The 19,146-nt window shown below is 38.5% G+C and overlaps 1 protein-coding gene across 8 annotated transcripts in view; it reads right to left on the bottom strand.

Annotated features, from left to right (window-relative positions):
* The window catches only part of PPP2R5E (protein phosphatase 2 regulatory subunit B'epsilon), an 80,340-nt gene that overhangs the window by 46,214 nt on the left and 14,980 nt on the right, over positions 1 to 19,146 (bottom strand). The gene's annotated exons all lie outside the window — the stretch shown is intronic.

Genomic DNA, 19,146 nt, shown 5'->3' with positions numbered 1-19,146 from the left:
CTCGGTCTACAGCTGAAGTCCTTCTCCCAGACAACCCCCAGCTTCTCCAAATGCCATCTATTTTTACCAAGGCGCTCCCATCTCATTCTGGATGCTGCTAATTGGCCCCTTAGTCACAACTGGAAAAGTAACCTGATTGTGTAACTCTTTCTGAGCTGCTGCATTGAGGAATCTGTGTGCCTCACACTTGCATTCATTCAGACGAGGAAGCTTCCAGTAAACCTGTTCCGGGGTTTAGTACAAATTAACCAGAATTTCCCTTCTAAGATTCCACAGCAGTTTCACCAACACAATTTTTTTTTTAATAATGACCTTCCTGCACAAGTTCTATGCATTTAAAATTCTAAATCCTGTAACAGAGCACCATATAAAATAGGAGATAACTGTAGTACTAGAGATCCACTGTACCTATTCACCAGTCTTTCCCCCCCACCTCCACATATTATCTACACAAACTTGCAAACTTCCAAGGACTTCCTCGAAAGAAATGCACAAAACCCAGGTAAAGTTAGATTTTTAAAGAGTGAAATAGGCAAAGACAAAAGTAACACGTTCTGGAGAGGTGTTTTTCCACCAGACTTCTTTCTTACAGACATGACGAACCTGCTGGCTTCACAGCTACAAAATGATGTTTCAGACAACTCTCTGAGCCCTGTTTGCTTCTTAATCCCTTTGCTAATGAAAAGTTAAGTTGAAGTATCTTGGAATTTCCTCCCAACTCTTCCGCTTCTGCACAGTTATCAACCAAATTGGCACAAACAGGAAAAACCAAATCATAAGACAGACAGACTAGTTAGAGAGCTTTTACTAGGAAAACACTGGGAAAAGCAAATAACTAAACGATCTGAATTCATTCTAAATTACTTTAGAGCCACTGAAATACTTTATTATTCCACTAGAAAGGCAAATTTAAATGTTGAGTATGTAAAAGCCATTACTTCAGAAGTATAGTAGGTAAATTAGAAAATTACCATTTTATTAAGGGAACTTGACTCATTGTTACTAATAAAGACCACAATCATTTAATATTAATATAATGAATCCCTTCTAGAAATTCTGAGGTTACCACAGACAAACACAGCATGCGTTTTTGATGACATGAATGCAACTGTCAGATGTCCTGAATATCATCTGTAAAAACTAAAAGCAGAGCTTCGACAGATTAGTAATCCTGGATTCAGTTAAATACTGGCAGGATTAATACTATTTCCTAGGACGAAGGAAAGATCCTGTTCCACCCCATGAAGACAACTCGGGCTGCCAAGAGTAAAGGGAAGGACCTTCAGCTGTGGATCATTAAGAAACAGCCATTTAAAAAAAATTGGATGTTTTGGAGAACACAGCATCCGGTAAAACTGTGGAGTACTTTTTCCATGCTGGACCCAAGAGAACTTGAAATCATTTATTCTGCAAATCAGTAACTGAATGCTTCTATGATGGTTTGTTTTGCTGAGAAAGGAACTTCTTTTCACTTCAAATGAAGGCAAAAAGGATCTGCTTTAAATGTGATTCTGCTAAAATGAATGAACACATACAGCAGACTGCAAAATCCTTGCCTTGCAAACCATCACCATCACTGGCTCTGCACATCCCTACTTCCCTCTCATATTCATTTGGTTTGGGTGGGATTGCTTTTGTTTTTAAAGAAACAGTTGTGTAGGGCTGTGTACAACTTTGGTCCAGACTGAGGACTCAGCAATACAGCAAGGACTAATCACAGAACAGCATGCACATCTATTTGGGTTCAAATGTATGGTACCTCAAAGCCAGTGAGGAATCTCCATTTCCCGTGACAGTGCTGTGGGGGACATTCAGTGCCTGGAGAGTGAAAAGAGGGAGAACAAGCCCCCATAGGACATGCAGAGCCCATCACAGGAGCACCAGGCAACCTAGGCCCTAGAACCCAGCTCAAGAGCACCCCTCTCACTCTTTCTCCAGCTCCTAAACCTCATGGTTGTTCATCCAAAATGCTGGGAAAAAAAATGTTTGGGAGTTTCTAGCTGTGGACACAACTGTGATGGGACAGACACGGCCACTCCTGGTTACATACTCCAACTCTGCATGGGATGTTCAGGTATATCCAAGTAGTTTTTGCACAGGCAAAAGCCTGATGTTTTTGATTATTTTAGAGGAGGTTCCTCTCATCCATCTCCTCCAAGGCAGACGTGTCAGGCAGGTCAGTCAGCCCTCAGAGCTGTGATAATCTGTGACAAGCCTAAAGATCCAAGGGATCTCTGATTGTACTCAGCTCCAGTCAGTCCAAATGCCCTGAGTGGCTCAGCCACGGGAGAGGACACAGATCACTTTCCATGGCAAGCATCCACTCAGCACACTTCCCTTGGAGTGCCTTGGACTCACAGGTCCCTACTGCCCCGTGGACCTTTTGTGCCATTTCAGCGTCACCTCCCGCACTCTACCACAGATGGATGAGCTCTCCCCAGCTGTTTGTCCTCACTCAGGTAAGGTGCAAAGAACAGCCCAGTTTCTCCTCTCTCTCTGCACACAGCCTTACCTGGACACACAGGTTTCCTTGGCCTAATGTGAGGTTTTGATCAGGATACAGCAAGGCAGAGGAAATTAAAGAGGCTGCTTGTGCAATGAAGAGGAAAATGGCAAGTTCTTCTGCTTTGGGCACTACTCTTCCCACTCTGAGCTAATCCTTCCTTGAGGCATCAGCACCATCTTAGGGCACTCATGGTACAAGTATTTACCCCTGGCCCTCCCTTCAGTAGCTCTGATCACCTGAGAAAAAAATCAAATTACTCCAAAATCCCACCAGTTTGCAGACAGATGCAAGCTTACGAATCAGTATTTTTGATTTAAGTAATTGTAAGGCAAACAAAACTGTATTACTGTACAATAATGTACTTCACCTGTTCAGGAATAAAATTTTATTTTAACTACTCCACATCCTCGCTATCTCCAAGTAATGCCATACCAAGCAAACTCTGAATTTTCTTCTTTTTCCAGTGTTATGAAGTGCTCAGATTAAAAAGCTAAGGAAGAAGTGGTTGAGCTTTAGAGCAAGCTCAGACACTGCAGTTTGCCAGCAGTAGCACTTCCCTCCCCTGTCACTTGCAGAATAAATGGGCTCAAACAGAGCTCACTCTGCTCCTCTGTTCTCTCTCAACCCAACTAGTTCTGGTATCAGGGAGCTCCAAGTCCCTGCCCTGCACCTGATACAGCCCAGCTCCTCTCATACAACAGGTCTGTCCAGTTCCTCTCTGCTTCCTGATTCTGTGACTGAGCAACAACTTCCCTGAGTTTTCCCCCTTCCCTGATCCTACTCTTCTTTGGCACGACCTCCCACGCTGCCATTAACCCTTTACTTTTGGGTAGGTCTAAGGTAACCATCGTTGGTCGTTTCAGGTTTCTGGGCTTCCTGAGCCTTTAAAACAAACAAAAAAACCAACCAATCAACTGCAACAGCAACAAAAACCAGGAAGCTTTTTTTCTTACTATACATAATGAACTCACTGGAACCTGTAGGAAAGAGAATTTTAGAACTATTTGAAAATGTTAGGGAGGTAAGAGAAAAACAAAACAACCCTGTGCCCACAACAAATGTCTGACTTATAATACCTGAAACTCCTAAGGTTTTCTGAATGTCCAAGGGGTAGAATACACACGAGGTGTACAAAAATCCCACTGGACTGGTATTTTGAAATTAAGCTTCTTTTTTATTATGTCTAATGAGCGATGCTGGTGTCCTTTCTTAAACCAAACTGAAACACAGTATTTTTTCTCCTATGAAATATTTAAGAATGCATGACTGGTACAAAAGCTTCTGGATTTATAACTTTCACATGAACACTTTGAAAACTGTAATTCTAATTTGCTTTTAAAAGTCAATTTTACCTTTATTCTGGACATAATTCTCTACCTCCCACTGGAGGAGAACCAACTCAGGGCCTGGCATGTTCAATGACAACTTCCAAATTTGTCTTAACTTCGGCAAAAAGATGGACAAAAAATAAAGTACACCACGAATCTCTTTTAAACTAAAATACAAATACAGTCTCTCTTAATATCTTTCAACACAGAGATCAGCCCTTGCCTTATTAAAATGTTACCACAAAACACACCAGCCAGAGTAACACAGACATTGACACACACCTCCCTTCACCTTTCAAATAGTGAATCTAATTCAGCAATCCTTAATCAGGCAAAGTGCTAATATAAATCAGACTTGTTTCTGAATAACACAAAACCTGGTCTTAATTGTGAAACACAGGAAACACTGTTACAACATGGAGACTGATCCTAAGCTTCCTCAGATTTTAGGCCTCTCAAGGTTAGGATAATTCTGCAGATAAGATCAGGTTATATGTGGATCTGATTTCTACTCACTGTCTCATAAAGCTCTAAAAAAAAAAAAAAAGTATAAAAGTATCATTTAAAAAAATAAGGATCAGCCTGTCTCTGAGTCCACTGCTTTGCTACAGGAAGCATAGACAGAATATTCTTGAATGTTGATATCAGCTGCTCAAGTAGCTGATTTAAGTTATGAACCAAACCAAAACGCATCCTACTCAAAAGGTAAGAGCCTAAAACATAAACAACTAGAAAAGCAAAGAAAAACAACATCTCCCCCAATACAGCTTTTAACCACATAAGAAACTATAATAAAACATTTTTTTTCAGATCTCTCCAACCTGAAGAGCCTTACCTTCATTACATCCACAAGATGAGTATTTCCACCAGATGAATGCAGCTTCTTTGCATCAGTGTAGCACGCTAAATAAAATCCCTGCTTTGAACCCAAGTGCTTACTGAAGGTATTTAGAAGTTCAGCACTGGCCTATAGTCTAATTCACTTGTCTAACGAGTGAATTATATTCATAACTGGATGGTGATTAACACCAAAGAAGCAAACACTCACACAAACAGCACAGCAAATCATTCTTTTCAAACTGCCAATCGTTGAGGTCAAAACATTCATGCTTTTAAGTCAAATTACAATCAACTTCCTCCCCACCCATTCTATTATTTGTTATTCATGCATTGACAAGAGCATGGAAACCACTTCACAAAAAATCATGGTTGTCTTGGAAGAACTTGCACTATACTTAAAGATCAAACTCCACTTAAAAACCAAGAGAGGGAAAAGGCTTCTTGAGTTTTAAAAACAAAACTAAAACACAACAACAACAACAAAAAAACCTAAACAAAATCCAACCAAACTTTTGATTTGTTTTAGATACTTCCTTTTATCCTCTTATATTTTGTCCTTTACAGTGCCCCTCAACTACAACCTCCTCCAAGGCTGAGGCAGGCAACTGTTTTCTACTCCTAATTTTTTTTTAAAAAAAGTTATTCAGACTAATATAGTGACATTTTGAACCACAAGCAAGTCACAGGGTTCAGCTTTTACATTGTAAAACTGTAGCTGTCAACAGAAAAAAAAACACTAGCGAAAACAAAAGAAAATATTAAGGAAAAAAAAAAGAAAAAAAGAAGGAAGACAAAAGGAAAAGAAAGAAAACAAAAGGAAAAGAAGGAAAACATTGTAAAACTGTAGTTGTCAACAGAAAAAAAAACTAATGAAAACAAAAGAAAATATTAAGGAAAACAAAAAAAAAGACGAAAAAAGAAGGAAAACAAAAGGAAAAGAAGGAAAACAAAAGGAAAAGAAGGAAAACAAAAGGAAAAGAAGGGAAAAAAGAAAATAAAAAATTACTTTTTTTTTTATTCTATTTACATCCAGATTCATTCTAGTGCCCCTCTTCATCTTTCCAATCTACGTCAAGGAAACTTTGCTTATAAATTAATTGTTTTGTAACAAACTATTATCAACCTCCTCGAAACACCACTTTTGACAGCAGCGACAGCCTATGAAAGACAATATTACTACAGACTTGTCGGAGCTGGAGTTTTCCATGGCGGAAACTCCAAGCAATCCTGCTGACACACGTTCGGGAGCCCCAGAGCACTCCCGGTTCCTGCTCACCCACCCTGGATCCGCACGGCAGCCGTGACGTAGGAGCGACGGCCATGGGCCGGCGTGGAAAGCAGCTCCCAGGCTCTTTCCTGGCTCTAACTTCACTCCAGTTTTCGTGGATAAACACACGCTGGCCAGTCCTTTCATCATCTGCATAATCCCAGCCTCTTTGATTACTGGACTGTAATACCAGCGCTTTCATTCCTGAATTATGGCCACACAGAACATGACCGGGGGTGTGCCAAACGAGATGATTAAGCAGCAAAATACGACGAGGCATGAGTTATATTATTAATATTCCTATCTATCATTAGCAGCAGAAACGAGGGGGTTGTACAGCCAATGGCAGCTGTGCATAAAGCAAGCTCCTCCACTCTGACTCGCTTTCAAAACAAGAGCAACTTTTTATTTTGAGTAATTTTGTTCTCCGGTTGCTTTGACACCAAACTGTATTTCAGCAGTTTACAAATTACTTCCTCTTTCAAACTCTACCTTGAAACAACGTTGGAGGAAACCCTTAAAAAGGCAGACTCGAATTACAAGCCTTTGTTTTCAATGAGCACAGAATCATTTTCCAACAAGATATGCTGAGCAGCTTTCATTTCAGCAACTTACTGATATACACTGATATGGTCATTTGATATATTTAACTATATATCAAATCTCCATGAATTTGAGACTCATCAGCATGTTCTTTCATTTTCCCAAATTCATTAAAAAGTAAATCAAGGAGCAACTCTTACAGAGTTTGTATAAAACAGCCAGGAAACCTCCTTCTTTCCCCCCCCCTTCCCTTTCTTTCTTTAGTCATATCATCAGCACCACTGAGGTTTCGCTCATTTCTGTAAGGGCAGCCATTGCCTTTTACCCTCAACGCTCTGCTTGACTATTTTTAAGACATTTGTTTGGGAATGGGAAGGCAAACACCTAAGAAGGGTAAAAGTTAATGTAAGGACATGTAACACAGAACAATAAATTACTGCACATTACACTACCAAATTAGTGGAATAAACACTCAAAGACCAAAGAGATGAACTTTTTGATGCCATAAAAAAATCACTTCACAGTGTAGGGAGACATTGTTCAATATTCCATAAGATCCTGACCCAAAGAAGGGAATACCAAGTGAACACAAAAGGCATTTGCCAGGGAACTCTTTTCAGGATCTCCAGTGTGTGTGGTATCAGCCTTGATCTCGGCAGTAAACAAAGAGGGGAGAGAGGGCAGACAGAGATAGGTGTGCTCCGTCAGGACAGGCAGAAGGAGGTGAGAAAATAGAAGAGCTTAAGCAGGATCGTAGGTTAAAATTATTTTAAATCTATGGCCTTTCATTAACCTGGTGAGGCTTTTTAAAGTGTGTTAATGAGAAGAAAGAGTTCTGGTGAAGCAACAAAATGAACTATGGATTTCAGTTAAAAAAAAAAGTTTTAAAAAACCCACAGTACAGTAGTCTTCAGAAGAAAAATTAATTTTGCATAATGAAATCATGAACTAATGCAATAAATTAAAACCCAGAATAATTAATTTTCAAGTTTTATTACTAAAAAAAAAATCTGATTGAGAAGGGACTTCAGGCTCAAGACGAACCAATGAAGAGACACTGCTCCAGTCTGAATCATACTTGAATTTCACTAGGGTGCTTCATTATCTTTAATCAAGATTTTTAAAAATGTTTGTGACAGTCTGATTTCTGAAAAGAAAAACAGAAATAATTCAATCAGATTTGTTTCTATTAAAATAAAATTAGAGCAATCTTTCGGTTGCTTAGCTGTAATAAAAGCAGTGAATCTTAAGAGTTTGTATAGTGTTGTACGTAATTTTTATCTTGTTTTTCCTCAAACCTAGCAATAATAATTTTTTTTAAGACTGTCATTTTTATGCTGTATTACTCACAAGATATCAATTTAAAAGAACAGATATATAAAGAGTCAGATTAAAAGCATACATTAACTCTTAATGCCCAACTGGAGACATCCTGATTTTTCTGAATGTTTACTTATTGCTGTGTAGTATTCAGGACTAGTTCCCACCAAGTTCACTTGATTTTGAGTCATCATCGGTTCTGTAAATCACCACCCAGTGTCTCAGGCTGAGCAGCAAAACCAGCAAGCGAGCAGTTCTCAACAACCAGCAGAGATTCACCCAAGATATACAGAGAAGAGGAAACAACTAAGTCTAATTCCTCCAAGGAAACAGCCAACTAGTCTAACTCATGAAAGCCTCATTTTTCTCCCCAAATTCCTCACTGCCTTTCCAACAACTTTCAAAGCTTCTGAAATGCGTAAAGCTGAGGAGGTTTACAGCTTTAGGAAACTGCAAGCTGGAAGGGGCTCCCAGAGCAGATTTAACCTAAATGAAACAGTCCCTAAGATTTCCTAGGGAAGCAACCCTTTGAGAACTCATGTGGCAACGTGTGTTCAGCAAAAACAACTTCACAAACCAAGAGTCATGACTTTTAGGAAACACACAAACAGAGAATTTATGATCACTTTAAACAGTTCCTGCCAGCACAGACTCTTCCTGACTATTAAAACCACATGATTTTCTGGCTTTAGCTGACAGCACTGGTTCTTCTTGTATTTGCCTGGTATTTTCTCCCCATAAGACATTCTGACCATATCTGCTCTCGAGTTTTTCAATAAATTATCCAAAAAGATATATTTTTTTAATAGTATTGCATAAGACATTTTCTATGGTTTTTCAATCATTTAATGGGTCTACATCCCTTTTACTCTCCTACAGCTTCTTCAAGAATGCCCAGGATCCATCCTCATATTGATCTTACCAGTGCCACAGACAGAACTAACACTGATGCCTCTCTCACACCTCACAGGAAACAAATCACCCTCATCTGCTCTGTGAGGATGACACATGTACACTCTGGTTAATAACAGATGCTAAAATGCCTGATCATTAATGATGATAACCCTATCTAGCTGTTACACACAAAAGAATCTTCTGCTGTCTCAGAACTTGGCCAAATTTGGGCTGGTGTCCACCGACAAACCAAAAAACTGATTGAAGGCACAAACCCCACCCCTGACAAACAGCAAGGGACCATTAGAGGAGTTCTAAAGCAACCATTTTACATGGGCAAATGTGCACTCTTTCAGAAATAAATTTTTAAAAATTCTGAAAACAATGTGGAAGTTATGACACTGTGTGCACAGAAATTTTAGCCATGTTACTATACAGTGTAGTAACAAAGTAGAAAGCAAAGAACATATTTATGAAAATTGGAAACCTTTCTATCAGAAGCAGAACCAGCAGCTGAGACAGATCAACATAGACTGAAAAATCTCTTGCTATTTTCTTCGCCTCACTTTAAAAGAGAACAGTATTTTTTTCTTTCGTGTAATTTTGCAGAACTCTCCTAGTTTTAGTTATATTTGCCTACAATGAACTGATCATTTCTGGAATAAGTAGGCCATGGAAAAGCGCATTTTCCATTTAGATTCAAACAAGAGATTCTTGTTCATTTGAATATTATTTTATGGCTCAATGTGAGCTATGAGTGGGACATGCTGAAAAGATAATATTTTTCCCCAGTTTCTATAGCACCTGCTAGAAGCTGCAGGCACACAAAATTAAACCTATTCCAAAGGCACAAAAACATTAATCACCTCTTTTGACATTCTGCAGGTTAAGTATCAAATGTGCTCTACTGGAAACGCTTATACCCACACGTGTGCAAACCTCTGCTTCTGCAGCAAAACTATCTCCCTTGATGTTAACTATTTAATGAACCAGCACAGAGTTCCTCTAATCAACTCTCCCCAGGGAACAGGTCATAAAAGGAACCACACTTAGAAATGAAGTAGGAGTTCATAGTCCCTGTTTAAATCAACTACTCTGGTCCTGAGCAATGGATTCCTTAGGCTTTCTCTCTGTGTTTACTCAGAGAGCTGTAAAACAGCTTCACACAACTTCTTCATTTTCCCTCTGCACCTGCTAGGAGGGAAAAAATCCAAAAAAGTTCCGGGGTAGCTTATTTCATGTGCCCCACACAGCATCTCACAGGTCAGAAATTATATGGCTAAAGGGCCTTTAAACTCTGGCTTGGCATTAAGGTGACAAACTAGAGCAGCTCCCAGGGCTATCCAAGCTGCAGAGGAGGCCCATGCAGGGATGAAGAAAACTTCCCTTCATGGACCATCCAAGGAACTCTGCACACGCCCAGCAGAAATTCAGGCCCAGTCCCACCATCTCACTTCTGGCTTCCTTATCGTGCTAACAAAGGCTGCAGCACAAAATAAACCCTTTAGGTAAATTTTTGTGGTGTTATAGCTTAGAAAAACATTAAGAGCAGCAGAAACACAGAGCTTCCTGAAAAGTTCAGAAGACAACACCCCGCAGCTTTCAGCTAATTTACTCAGAAACAGTATTATTCCCTTTGAAAATTCAGTTCAAAATGTCCCATAAACTGACATAATTTACCAAAAAAACTGTAAGACAAGTGGGGGAAAAAAAAGGGCTTGGGGTTGGATTTCTTTTCCCCTCACATCGACACTAGCAAAGTATTTGTAGGTTAACTCTGGCTTTTTTTATTTAACATGAACAGCAAATTACATCCAGGCAGTAAGTACATTTTTGAAGCAAAACTCCTCTGTTGTATTTGTCCCAGCAATTCTTCCAGTCATAAAATGTTTTTTTAGGCAAACCTACTATACAGCTGCTTAATATTTTCAAGTAGTTTTGGTCCAGGTAGCATCTGCCAACCTCTTAGCTACATTTAGTATCCTCCCACAGCTGAAGTCTAACAGACTTCTTTATTGAGACTTAAATCAGCAGCCTCTTTGTCTCCATGCAACTGCTCTTTTACTGAAAATGGTATGGCAGCAAAGAAAGCACAATATGAGCTTAGGCAGTGAAGCTGGTAGAAAACTTCTTGTTGTCTAAAAGGGAAAAAAAAAAAAAAAGTGAATTCCCACTTATTTCCTCACCGGAAAAAATAAAACTGGGCCCTCCCTCCCCTCAGCCACGTGGGTGTTATCACAATGGCACATGCAGGTGGCAAAACAAGACATTTCAGTGTTCAGAATCACTCACTGCAGTGTTATCCAGTTCCCATCCGTTCCAGAGAATGGATCAGAAGGAATTATTTCTAAGGGCATGTAGTGGACAGGGCCATGTTGCTTTACAGGGTAACTTTTTTCTTCTATGAAGGAAATCTCTACTCATGTAAATAAATGTAAATAAACTTCCCTGCAATTTCCGTCTCCTCACAAGGTTCTCCTCAGCTTTACAAACACAGAGTACTGAAACTCCACTCTAACTTTTTTCTTGTAGTTAGTATTATAAGAATGGGGTTTTTTCCAGTGTTATGCATGTTCCATTTGTAAGAATAACAAACATTAGGACTGACGAGCCAAATTTACTTAAAACTGCTGATCATCTTACTTCTAAAATATGAAACCAGGAATTTTTTGTTTATTACCAACTACTTAAAAACAAAAAATAGAAGTACTGATGGTGTTTGAACCCAGGCCTGCCACACAGTGTGGTTTCACTAACAAAAAACTGCTGTGCAAGTTTGCCATTTAACATGATCATTATCCTCACTCCCCAAACACCTTGTAAAATCAGATTTATTTGTCACTAGGTGAAATGAGAAATCCATCATCCCCTAACAAATGGCATCAAATACCTTTATTAGACAAACACAGAAACCTGACCTTTGACAGGTTGTTTTATTTAAGGATCTTCAATTGCTGTCAGTTACCAAATCATGCAAATCCAACACTTGGGGGGGAAAAAAACCCAGTTGTATTTGCATCTAGTGCTTCAATACTAATAAAAATACTCTACTTATAATTTGCACATAAAAACAGTGAGTTTACATAAAGTTTGTCCTTGGTTAATTAAAAAAAAAAACAAACAACAACCCTCCTGAAACTTTGATAGCTGACTGTTGATGACTGGTTTTCCCTCTTCTCCTACTTTCAAGTGTATAGTTTATCACGTCCATCAAAATGCACACACCCCCAACAGCACCAATAACTTTGATAAAGGGTTACATTTTGCCTATCAATACACAAAGGCTACAGGCAATTTGTTTCAGAAGTTTTTCTCCTCCATTACTCTAAGGAAGCAATCAAACACGAGCTCTTTGTGCAATTCCTAACAAAACCAGCACACCTGAGTGTCAAAGCCACACTCACCAATCCCAGGACACACTCAGTTCTCCAGAATCAGACTCCTCAACACGTGTGTAAATGCACCCACCCCCCTCCTCGAACCCACGGCTAAATTTGCTTCAGGTTAATGCACCCACTCACTCTCTGTGCTCAGCGCTAAGAAATGTGCTCTGTGGTTCCTGCCTTAGTCGTGTACACAAAGGGAAACATTTTTAAGTTCAATTCTACTTCACACAAGAACCATAAAGAATCACCAGAAACACTGCAGGAGACTTTTAAGATTTTAATCTTCTTCAATTTTATCTTATTTCCAGATATGAAATACTGCAAAACCTCTTTGTTACTGACTATTTGTTCATCCCACAGGCATGAAAATATTTAGTGTTTATTTTTATTAAGTCATTTATTCTATCTGCTATTTGCCAAAATCTATCAATATTGACCTCAGAAATTGATTTAATCTTCCTGAACTTTATACCCTTAGATTCTATTACACTATATTCTTCCCTATTCCGAAGATGTAGTTCTGTAGGAGATAAAGTGGATTAAAGACATATTGAGGATTATAGATTATGCAGTTAGAACAAACACAGGCAAGTATTTCAAATAGCTGACCATACAGAAAGGAATCACATTCTGTTCTCAAGATGATATACAAAAATAGAAAGCACATTCCACTAGGAAAATATTTACTTAATAATTTATCATTTAAGAACTACTACTGTACAAATTAAAGTACAAAGACAGTATATTGAAATCCACATGAAGATATATATGCAGTGATTATAACACAGTTTCAATTTCGATTGTGATTGGATTTACAAAGTTTACTCCATTCCAACATGAATCACACTCCAGTTTTCCCTGAAAGTCCTGTGTTTAAAACTGATGTTTTGGATAGCAGAGGCTGAGAAGCACAGTGTTGCCAAAAAGTCTAGAAATAAAGGGATAAAAATCTTAAATTATCCAACTGGAAAGAAATGCCAGTGAGATATAAGAATCAATTTAGTCCAGACATTAATAACTTCCTTAATGATCTAATGATTAAAATAGCATATAGATAACATCTTCTGAGGATATTAAACAGAGAACTTTGAGTAGCAGTTAAGTCAGAACTAATACAAAGGAACCTAGGCAAATTCCTTACGTGGCCAGAAAATAAAGCAAAATTCAGTTTGGAAAAACACCAGCTAATACAGCTGGGAAAAATAATCTCAAATATAGATACTCAATATGGACAAGAAACCTGGGAAACAACAATACAGAAAAACTGCATTAATCACAAATGCAGCACAAGCTCAAAAGAGAGGGTGGCAGTGTCTGTCTTGCCACTGAATCTAGGAAAGAGGAAGGCTGAATTACTCCCCTTTTACCCATTTAACTCTTCTCCCAAAATGAAGCACACACAGGTGGGTGCTCTATTCCACTGTCTTTGCTGCAGCTCTGTACATGAGATAGGTCCTGTTCCTCTGGACATTTAAAACTGCACAGGCAAAAATATTATCAAGTACTGAATGCTTTAGAGCTTAAAAGAACAAGCGTAATGAAAAACAGACTGTTCTTTTTTATTGTATATTATGTGGTGGTGTAGAGCTTTTTTGTTATATTTGAAATATCAGAGCTTTCTAATCCAGAAGTATACTACTTCTCTAAAAGCAAATAAATATGAAAATATCCTCACTTCCAAACCGTTTGCTTTTTATCGACCATGAAGTTTTGGCACATCTCACCACAAGCAAAATCACTTTGAAGCTGTTGGCTCTCAAATGAATTTCTGCTGTAGTGCAATGTCTGTTCATGTTGGGAACAACTGTACAGAGCAAGGGGAGACCAAGCAATGCTGCACTCGTGTCACATGAGGTCACCTCAGAATCTGTACTGCAGGGGATGGCAACACTCCTCTCTGCAAAATCCTTGATTGAGAAAGGTTCTGCAATAGGAATGACTGGTCTACCAAGCAGGAAGTAAGAGAAACTTGCTTAAAGATACTTCATCTTCTTAGTTCCAGCCCCTTACTTGTTTTTCTAGATATTATGGCATTCTTTCAGTACGAGAACATACTGAAAACTTAAGAAAAATACTTTCATGTTGCTAATGGAAATCAGAATCTCTACAATTCCCTTACACTCTCTCAGAATGAGCTCAGAAGCATATACAGAAATTATTTAGGTTTCATCAGTTGTTTTTTCTGCTTTAAGGGTGGGGAAATTCCCCTCAAGTGTGTTAGTTGGAAGATTCTGTCCCACTTCAAGTTTAGGGATACCTGAACCAAAGCTTAAACCTGGCCCTTCTTGCTCATGAAGCAACATGCTCCAAATGCTGTTTGTTGAACTTGACTGCACATTATGGATGTGGTAGTTTAGGGACAAACAGGACACTGAAACAACAGGAAAAGGAACAGACTTGTCCTAGGAATTTCAACACAATTCTCCTGCCATTGCAATTTTCCACTGTTAGAAAGAGAAAAAAGATCATCAACTCTGTGGTTGTCTATTAAGAAAAAGATTGATTTTTTTTTAATTTATTATTTGGGACACTTGTGTGTTCTTCCTGAAATTAAGGAAGAGTGAGAAATTTCACTCCATGACCTGGAATTTCACATTTAATGGGAGGATGGAGTAAACATAACCTCAAGTACTTTGTTCCTTTCTCCTTCCTTGCAACAACTCCTGTTGACTCACGGCAATGAAGTGTCTAGAATTTTTCCAGGAGCCTTTTCACTGCTTGGCTTATGTTTAACCCACAGTATAAATCTCATTTGCTTGTTTCTCTAATATTAGAGGACTCACTGCAGCTCTTTTTACTTGTGACTAAACAGATTTAATCTGGCAGCTCAGATGATATTCTAAAAGAGTTCACAGAAACACACACTTCTTTTGACATTATGGCATCCAAAATACAGGCTAACAACCACCTTGATATGCTAACTTTTCCTCGAAGTGCATCTAAAAATCCCTGAATCCCAACCCTCCCCCACATAACTAATGGATCTTCTCCTATATCTTTGCCATCCAACACACCACACCACTTTTCCAAGAGCCAGATGCCAGAACTTTAGCACAATCTCCATCACTTAAGACACAATTTTGAAGCTACTCTTCTCAGAAGGACTAAATAACCACTTGTTTCCACCAACCTTTATAGTATTAATAAGAGACACTGGAGTGCCCTCTAATCCTGAGTAAGATACCTGTTAAAGTCTGGGGTTTGCCAAAAACAAATACAGATTTTCACTAAGATTCTCTTTTAAAGACAAATCACAGCAGTAGCTATTTTCTCTGTCTCTTTGCCTTGCCTCTTCATCCTTTTTGCACTTTTTAAAGATGAGTAGAAATTTCAACCACTGCAGTTTCTCAGCACTGGTGGGAAAGGAGGTTCTGTTTCCTACTAAGGAGGAGAGGGAGAGAAAAAGCAATAAATACTCAGTAGAGTGCATGGGGAGAAAGGACAAGGAAAATTATTGCATAAATTACAAATAGGAAAGACTGCCTTGCAGTGAGGTCTGATTACTGCAACAGGCAGGATGGAGCTGGCATGCTCCTCACAGGGTGGATCTCCATCCTGACAGGTCCAGTCTTGTCTCCAGAAGTGCAGACAAACAACCACTGTAACACATGGATGGAGCTTAAGGTGAGCAGACTACTTTTTTCTATATAAATATAGCCAATTTTATTATATTAACATTGTCAATAATCTTTGTAATCCCCCCCACCTGGAGTGCTCGTTTATACACACGTGAGTTTTATCACCCTCTTGTGGAAAAATACGTAATTGTATCCGTCAGGGGTTGCAGGAAAAAGCAGAAGTGGGAGTAAGGAAGGCAGTGATAAGGAATAAGCAAAAAAGCAGCAGAAGTATGGGCTGGGTGGAATAAAGCAAAGTGAAGGAGAACCAAGATGACCAGTAACACAGTGCCACCTCAACTTCTTCAAAAAGCTATCCCAAAAATGTTATTTGAAAACACCAACGAGAGCAAGCTGCCAAATTTACTCTCCCTTGGTAACACTGACATTATTCAACAAATAAGTTTCGTTCTCTACAGCGATTCAAGTACTATCTCAGCTGTAATCACCACCTTTTGCATCTTTGTTTCCACACAGATGGGAAAACATATTCTCTATAAGCAGTTTTGTACAGCTAACCTTATGTAAAATCAGAAGGTAAAGACTTTCTTATTTATACAGAGACTGCATATAACATCTATGTCCTGCTGTTGGAATGTGAAAGTGCAGAGCATGTGAGCAAAGCTTGCCAAGAAAACTAATGAAAGTTTATGCCTTCACAGTACATCCTACTGGGTAACATAAAAGAAAAATAAGAATATTTAATTCCTTTAAAATCTGGAATCATCCTTTTCTCAGTTTCTGGCTATCCATGATATCAATTTGTAATTTAAGAAATTTAACTTGGGGTAGACTTCCTTTGGAACACAATCCATATGACAACATATTGAAAACATTGAAAGCAACAAACAAATTTGCTGCCACCTACATTGTAAAACCTGAAAATCCAAGTTTGGTACAAGCACACACAAAAAAGAAGCCAAGAAGTCATGGTAATATTAAACTCATGACACTGTGAGGAAGAACAGAAATACCAAACAACAAAAAGATTAGGTAGGTATGACAGGTATTGAGAAAAAGTAAGAAATCACACACAATGTATCCTTAAAACTTCCTGAAAATCTTCCAGGAATCCCACAGAAAACTACAGACCACATCCAATACAAACTACAGTTACTTCTTAATGATGCTAAACCTTTTTTCTTATGCTCCTCAAGGAGTTAGAAATTCATTAAAAATAACAATTCTAATGACAGATCTTCCTGAGTTTATGATGAAAGAACATGCAAAGAACCACCTCCCCCATTACCCAAACTACATTTATGCCCAGCCACTATTCATGATGAAAGCCATAAAATGGACAATCATGCCAGTTACATTTATTTCATTGTTTTAATCAAAATCTGACAGTAAAGTACTTCTTCAGACAACGTACAATTTCAGCTGAACCTTATTCTTCATGATGATATCTGATTTTTCTGACTAAAAATTGCTGTATCTGAGTATTTAATCGTATCTCCAACTGGGGGTCAAGTCCTAAAAGTGACACTTTTACTAGAAGGTACACACAGTTACCAGCATTTATTCATCATCCTGGAGATACCACTGATGGTTTACTTGAGCTTCTGCGAAATACCCATCAAGTAAGGATGGCTGAGTCTGTGATTCATGTTTTGCAGCAGGTACATCCTTTTCAATTCATAAAAATCTTGAAAAAAAACCACAACCTAATTATGTACCAACTTGTATAATCAGAACAGCACACTGTTTGCCTCCACATCTCTTGTAACTCAGGCAGTTCTGAAGTCCAACATCAAGTTATTAGAACAATCTCTTCAGCTCAGGGAACACAAGAAGCTCCTGCTACAGAAGAGCTGGCAATATGTCCAGTGATGCACAACAGACTTTACAGCAATCTGCTATTCTGATTTTATTTTAGGGAGCTGCCCAGAAAGGATCCATTGCACTTTTTCACCTTCTGCCCATTTAACCAGGTACAGCAACAACATTGTTTTCCTTTTTGCCCCAGACTCTTGCAGATCCCATGGGAAAGACCATGGGAAAGACCATGCACTTCACATGCAAGGAAAATACCACAGTTAAAAATCTGTCATATATACCACAAAGGAAAAAATGTGGTAAAAATCAATAAAGGGAATAAATGTAAAATAATGGGCTTTTTTTATTAAATGTATTTTAAAATGGTAGTGTTTTAAAATAAAATCCTTATAGTACATACTTTGTTTTCAAGCAATAAATCTTAATATAACAGTTAATAATAGACATACTGTGACTTGAAAAATAAACTTGATACATGAGATTCAAAAATACATTCTTATATTGAATGAATCTAAGAATATATACATTTTCAAAATTATACACACATCAGCATCAATTAGAAAAAACTACTAGTGAAAAACCTTCTATTACTGTGAATCATTATTACTCCTGATCAAAACTGGTTCCCCTGTAACCTGACTTCAAGACTTTGTTCAAAATACACGAATTTTTTAATCAAGTGCAACAACTAAGGGCACGAAAGTATTCTACCCTGATTCTTTGGACAGCTGCCTTATCTTTTGAAACATTTGATAAAGATCCTCAGACTGTAGCTGCATTTTTTTTACTTTTTTTTGTTTGTTTAGTTTTGGAGGGTTTTTTTAAGCAGAAAACCACACACACAGAGGCCACCAACCCTACATAAATATTCCACCACCGTTTCAGATCTGCTGAATTAACTGTTTGAGAGGACAGAGGATCAGGCACATCACCAAAATTAGGAGGAGGCAGAATGTTTTTAACAGTCTGGTTTACACTGTGGCCCCACAGACACTTGTCTCAGCAGATGAGAGGCACCACTGCACTTGGGAACTTCTCGAAGCAGCTCTGCCACCAGAAAACACCCTCATGTCACTGCACCTGCAACCAACACTGACACAATCAGCGAGGTTTTAAACTAAGATGAACGCTGGCATATCCTGCTGAAAGGAGATTCTAGTCTGTGTGTGCCCATTTGCTGATATTTGGGAATTAGACAATTACCAGGATTACATGGTCCCACCCCTAATCCATTAATCCCCACCCCACCAAAACTCACTGAACTCCCCAAGTCCTCTCCTCTGTTACTGCTGAAGATTTTTGCCTGGTTGTGCCAAAGCAACGGTAATAGCTTGAATGAAAAAACTGTAGGTGAAAGGAAGTTACCCTGAACCTAAAAATAGTTGTGTGTCCTCCTCCCACTCCCCAGAAAGCATTAATGAAAGTGCTCTTTTCTCAGGGAGGCAGTAGCTTACAATGGATGAATGTAAAAGGACTGATGCCTTACTATAAAGCTCTACCAATGAGCAGAAGTAATATCCCATTTTAAAAACAGAAGAGAAAATTAAATAAACTCAAGGCCTAAACTTTGTGTAAGACATTAAATGTCTACAGCTCATCTTTATACACAGACAGATATTATACACATTTAATATACACAAACACAATTTTATAAATACACACATAA

Source organism: Pseudopipra pipra, chromosome 6 (genome assembly GCF_036250125.1).
Source record: "Pseudopipra pipra isolate bDixPip1 chromosome 6, bDixPip1.hap1, whole genome shotgun sequence".
Lineage (NCBI taxonomy): Eukaryota > Metazoa > Chordata > Aves > Passeriformes > Pipridae > Pseudopipra > Pseudopipra pipra.
Note: the sequence above shows the minus strand (reverse complement) of the source record. Positions and strands in the feature narration are given on the sequence as shown.